Source organism: Bufo bufo, chromosome 2, assembly GCF_905171765.1.
Source record: "Bufo bufo chromosome 2, aBufBuf1.1, whole genome shotgun sequence".
NCBI lineage: Eukaryota > Metazoa > Chordata > Amphibia > Anura > Bufonidae > Bufo > Bufo bufo.
Window position 1 is genome coordinate 297188169 of NC_053390.1, and position 6000 is coordinate 297194168.

The window sequence follows — 6000 nt, forward strand, 5'->3', positions numbered from 1 at the left end:
GGTGGTCTGTTAGGGCTGCCCGGAGGATGTTCACCATGTGTGTGCCCTCACGTAACCAATGCTCCACACATATTTAACCAGCTAGGTCTGCTTTTCTCAGTCAAATAATGTATCCCCTCTCAAAGTCTTTCGACTGAGCAACACGTCTTTGAGTGTATTGTGGAGGCATGTCTAGCAGTCAATGATCTCTCACCAAGAGGTACACTGGCCAAAAGTAGCCTCTGAGAGCCTTTTTATAGGGCAGTGAGGGAAGCATGTTTACATTCTCCTGTGGCAAAACTCAGTGTCTCATCAGACCATGCCTGCATGAGACATGTTTTGCAGGAATTCAATATTTCAATCTGGGTGCCTTTTTTTTAAATATAAGTGTATGTAATCAAAGAAAGAAGCTTCTGTCTCCTTTTATCAGGCTCCTCTCCTGCTACCCCTCATTTTCACTAAAAGGCCTATTAGAGAATAATCATTCGAACTCTCGTATAATTGTTAGAATTTGAGAAATTATCATCACATGTAACATGCATTCACAACGCAGTTCTAAAATCTAGTTAGTTTAGTAGCCTAATTAAACAGTAGTGTTCTGCATAGCAGAAATCATCAAAATCAGGGACGTCAAACTGTGACCCTCCAGCTGTTGCAAAACTACAGCTCCCTACATGTAGGATCCTTACTTTGGACTTTCTCCTATCATGGGTTGTGATTAGAGATGAGTGAATTTTTCCAAAATTCGATTCGCCAAATTTTTTCGAAAAAAATTTGTTTTGATCCAAATATATTCGCGCCGAATTTCATAAAAAAATTGCTATTTCCTGGCTCCAGAGAGCCTTTATAGGGGTGTAGAACACTGTGCCTTGCAGTAACACGCATAGGGAGTCTGCTGTGGTAGTGAAATAATACTGTGAGTCCGTATGGCATGGAGATGACAGGCGTCGCTCTTAGAATCACTGCACACTTCACTTATTTGGGCAGTTATGGGGCCAAAACTGACTGACTACCTCAAGCATCTGCCTTCACTCGGTTAGCATTTGGTCAGTAATCCATCAGTATTGCTAATGCAAAAAAAAAACAGGAGTGGATTCAAAACAGAGATGACACGTGAACTGAATATTTGCATGTATTCTGTGTTTTGTACTCACTTCTGATTTTTGCTACCAAATCATAAGCTAATTCTTATGGGACCATACAGGCCTTACAGCTGCTACACAGACAGGATCCGTTGTGCGTCTCATTTTTCCTTCCTTCTAACAGATCAGAAGAAGGGTCAAATAAATGATGATGTCAGCCAAGCCAAAAAGGCTAAATAGTGGCCCATTCATGAAATGGGGAGGGTGGGAACAGCATGAGAAGTCCACAGAGTGGCCCTATGACATAGTGGTGAGGTGGAGGCAGCATGAGGAGACCGCAGAGTGGCCCAACGACAGAGTCTGGAGCTGGCGGCAGCATCAGGAGGTCATAGAGTGGCACAATGACAGTGTGGAGGTGGTGGCAGCATCAGGAGACCACAGAGTGGCAAGGTGACATAGTGTGGAGGTAGCAGCAGCATGAGGAGAACACAGAATGGCCCTATGACATAGTGGTTAGGAGGAAGCAGCATCAGGAGGCCACAGAGTGGCCCAATGACAGTGTGGAGGTGGCGGCAGCAGCAGCATCAGGAGGCCACAGAGTGGCACAATGACAGTGTGGAGGTGGCAGCATCAGGAGGAGGTCACAGAGTGGCACAATGACAGTGTGGAGGTGGTGGCAGCATCAGGAGACCATAGAGTGGCAAGGTGACATAGTGTGGAGGTGGCAGGAGCATCAGGAGGCCACAGAGTGGCAAGGTGACATAATGTGGAGGTGGCAGCAGCATCAGGAGGCCACAGAGTGGCAAGGTGACAGTGTGGAGGTGGCAGCAACATGAGGAGGCTACAGAGTGGCAAGGTGACATAGTGTGGAGGTGGCAGCAGCATCAGGAGACCACAGAGTGACCAGGTGACAGACTGGGGAGGTGGGTGGCACTAGCAGTACTAACAGTACCTGCTAACAGTACCCGCTGACGATGGTGGGTGTAAGAAGGAGCACTTAGCATCAGATGTGTGGCATCAGGTGGATGGCAGTATAAGAATAGTAGCTGAGGCAGTTAGCCAGAAGAAATCGGTCTCTTTTGTCAAGGTTTGGGTGAGGCAGCATGGATGATCTAATCTGATGCATCAGGCATTGGTGGGTGGAAATCCTGGCTGATCCAAGCCTGTTTCATCCTGACAAAGGTCAGTCTCTCTTTTTGGGTGGACAGGCAAGTTCATTCTGGGGTAACTATTACCCCCGCCGCACTAAACACCCACTCTGATGCCACACTACTGGCTGGGCAGGACAGCTTTTCCAGGGCAAACTCTGCCAGTTGCGGCCACAAATCCAGTTTGGCTGCCCAGTAGTCCAGTGGATCTTCAATATGGGGTGGCAGGGTGCTGTCCAAGTATGACAACACCTGCTGGTTCAGGTCCTGCTCCAGGTCTACCTGCTGCTGCTGGTGAGTAGTTTCTTCACTTGGCAGGTAAAGAAAGCTGCTCATCATCGACTCTAGACTCAAGTTGCTGCTGATGAAGCTGGAACTGCTCCTACCCCCCACCCTGCCAACAAAAGGCTTTACAACAGATAACTGCACCGCTGAGCGGCAAATATATATTTTCTTTTTCCATTAATACACGCAACAAAAAGCTTTACAACAGATAACTGCACCACTGAGCGCCAAGTATATTTTTTCATTTTCCGCTAATACACGCCACAAAAGGCTTTACAACAGATAACTGCACCGCTGAGCGGCAAATATATTTTTTCCTTTTCCGCTAATACACACCACAAAAGTTAACTGTACCGCTGAACGGCAAATATATTTTACTTTTGCTACTAATACATGACAAAAAGGGCTATAATTTTAGCACTTAGATAAAGTGGTTGGAGGGCACTCAAATATCTGACAACATTCAAGGCAGGATATCTATTTGCATTTATCTATCTATATCTATTTGCATATATCTATTTATCTATCAACCACTTTATCTATTTGCATTTTTCTTAACGGATTTGGGTGAATCCGCGGAGTGAGCACCGGGTCCTTGTAAGAGGTGGGGTGAGCCGCTGTACACTCGTATATCTGTAATTTTAGCACTTCACCACACAATGGCTAATAAGCCCTTTTTCCCCCACTTTCTTTAGAGCATTTACAGTCAGGTCCATAAATATTGGAACATCAACACAATTGTAACATTTTGGGCTCTATACACCACTACAATGGATTTGAAATGAAACTGCAGACTGTCAGCTTTAATTTGAGGGTATTTACATCCAAATCAGATAAACGGTGTAGGAATTACAACAGTTTGCATATGTGCCTCCCACTTGTTAAGGTACCAAAAGTAATGGGACAGAATAGTAATCATAAATCAAACTTTCACTTTTTAATACTTGGTTGCAAATCCTTTGCAGTCAATTACAGCCTGAAGTCTGGAACGCATAGACATCACCAGACGCTGGGTTTCATCCCTGGTGATGCTCTGCCAGGCCTCTACTGCAACTGTCTTCAGTTCCTGCTTGGTCTTGGGGCATTTTCCCTTCAGTTTTGTCTTCAGCAAGTGAAATGCATGCTCAATTGGATTCAGGTCAGGTGATTGACTTGGCCATTGCATAACTTTCCACTTCTTTCTCTTAAAAAACTCTTTGGTTGCTTTTGCAGTATGCAAATATTTCCTTGTAATAAACCCTGTTAATTCCTGTATCAAACAGCACTTGCACCCAGTGGCGTCGCTACAGGGGGGCAAGGGGGGGCAATTTCTCCCCCCAGGTCATTCCTTGCCCCCCCGGGTGCCCACCCTGCTGATTCGCTGCTGCGCCCGGCCGCCCGCCCGCACTACTGAGTGACTGATTCACAACACAGACAACATACACAGACATGACAGATGGGGGTGGGGGCGGCGTTCGGACGCAGCGGAGGCAGAGCGTGCAGGGCAGGTGCAGGCTGGGAGTGCGGCAGCCGCAGAGTTGAAGTCACCACGTAAAGCTGTGTGCCTGCCCGCCCGCGCGAACGCTTGCTTTTGTTCTGCAGGTCTGCTACTGCATCTGTTAGTGAGCCTGTCTGTGCCCACTGCCCAGCCCAGGCCCCAGTTTCGGACAGGAGAGGAGGACTGTGTGTGGCAACTTCTCAAGACCTCTGCCTGGCCCTGCCCTGGCCGGCCCCTAGGCAAGCTAAGAAAACAAAGTAAGAATAAAAAGTTTTAAAAAAAGTATGTACCCCCACTACCTCGCCTCATGGCCTGCCTGCTTGCGCCCAGCCCCTCCTCTACCCTGATACCCCTATAACTTAGAGGTATCGGGGTACATTATACAGGGGTAATATAACTAAGGACCCCTGTATAATGTCCCCTGATAGCCCTTAGTTATAATATTACCCATAATGTCCCCTGATACCCCTCAGTTATATAACTGAGGGTAATCAGGGTACATTATACAGGGGGTAATATAACCAAAGGGTATCAGGGTACATTATACAGGGGGTAATATAACTTATATTACCACCGTATAATGCCTGATAGGCCTCCTGAGTAACTTATATTACCCTTGTATAATTATGTACCCGGATACCCCTTAGTTATATGATCCCGGCGGGGTCATATAACTAAGGGGTATTAGGGTACATTATTATAAAGGGGTAATATAACTCAGGAGGCCTATCAGGCATTATACGGTGGTAATATAGCTTACATTACCCCTGTATAATGTCCCAGGATAGCCCTCCTCAGTTATATTACCCTTGTATAATGTACCCTGATACCCCTCAGTTATATTACCCCTGTGTAATGTACCCTGATATCCCTTAGTTATATAATATAACTAAGAGGTATCAGGGTGCATTATACAGGGGTAACATAACTGAGGAGTGCTATCCTATCAGGGATGTAATCAGGGCTGGACAAGGTCCACTAGGGTTGCCACTTTTTCTTCAAGCCAAACCCGAACAGAAGGGAGGGAGGGCCCCCTTCCAGGCCCCACCCATGTCCCGCCTCCAGCCACGCCCATGTCCCGCCTCCAGCCACACCCATGTCCCACCTCCACCCCTGGTCGATGTCGCACCACGATCGTTACACCCCTGATCCCGTCACTACAGAAATACAGCGCCTCATACCTCTTACATCCAGTGACGTCTCCTTTGATGTAGATGTTCTCTTTCCTCATCTTCTCCTTTCAGACCTTCAGACCAGACACCATTTTTCAGCCATTACTCGTCTCTGCAGTTTGACAATAAATATCTTAGTTTACTACTTTTCCATCATTCTCCCATCATCTGGACAAATCATCCTACTACCCCCAATACTGTGCCGCTGTGCTCCCCAATACTATACTGCAGAAACAGATAAACCCCCTGATAATCCTAGTACCACACAGAGCCCCCCATATAAAATACCCCTTCTTTGTGGCCTCAGTAGAAGCCCCCAAATAATGTGCCAGTAAGAAGTGCCCCCCATAGATTCCCCCAATGTGTCAGTAAGAAGTGCCTCTTGGACTTCCGGTTCCGGCGCGCACATGGATAGCCGCTAGTTAGAGGAGCTCCGCTCGGCCGGCCCGAAAACCAGTGGAAACACCGCCTATAGGGGCTAAGAATTATCCCCACAAACCCCCCATGAACATCAGGGGGCCGCTCATGGAAAAATTTTTGGTTAAAGGCGGTTCGCAAAAGGAGGTTCATACAACTCTCCCGGCAGGAGACGCTCAGAAAGCAAAGGGCAAGATGGCGCCAGAGACCGAGAAAGGCCGCAGGTTTACCCGCTCAACTTCTCAGTCGACACAGAGAAGTACGGAAGCTTCCGGCTCGGAAGATGAAGAGGAGGAATGCAGTCACCTCCCGAAAGGAGGTATGTTAGCCTCGTGGAAAACCATGGCCATAGAAGTGGCAAAACTCTTAGCCCCAGATAGAAAAGCCTCTCTGGAGGCCACAGTCGCCACGGCCCTGCAACAGCTGCAAAATGAGGTGAC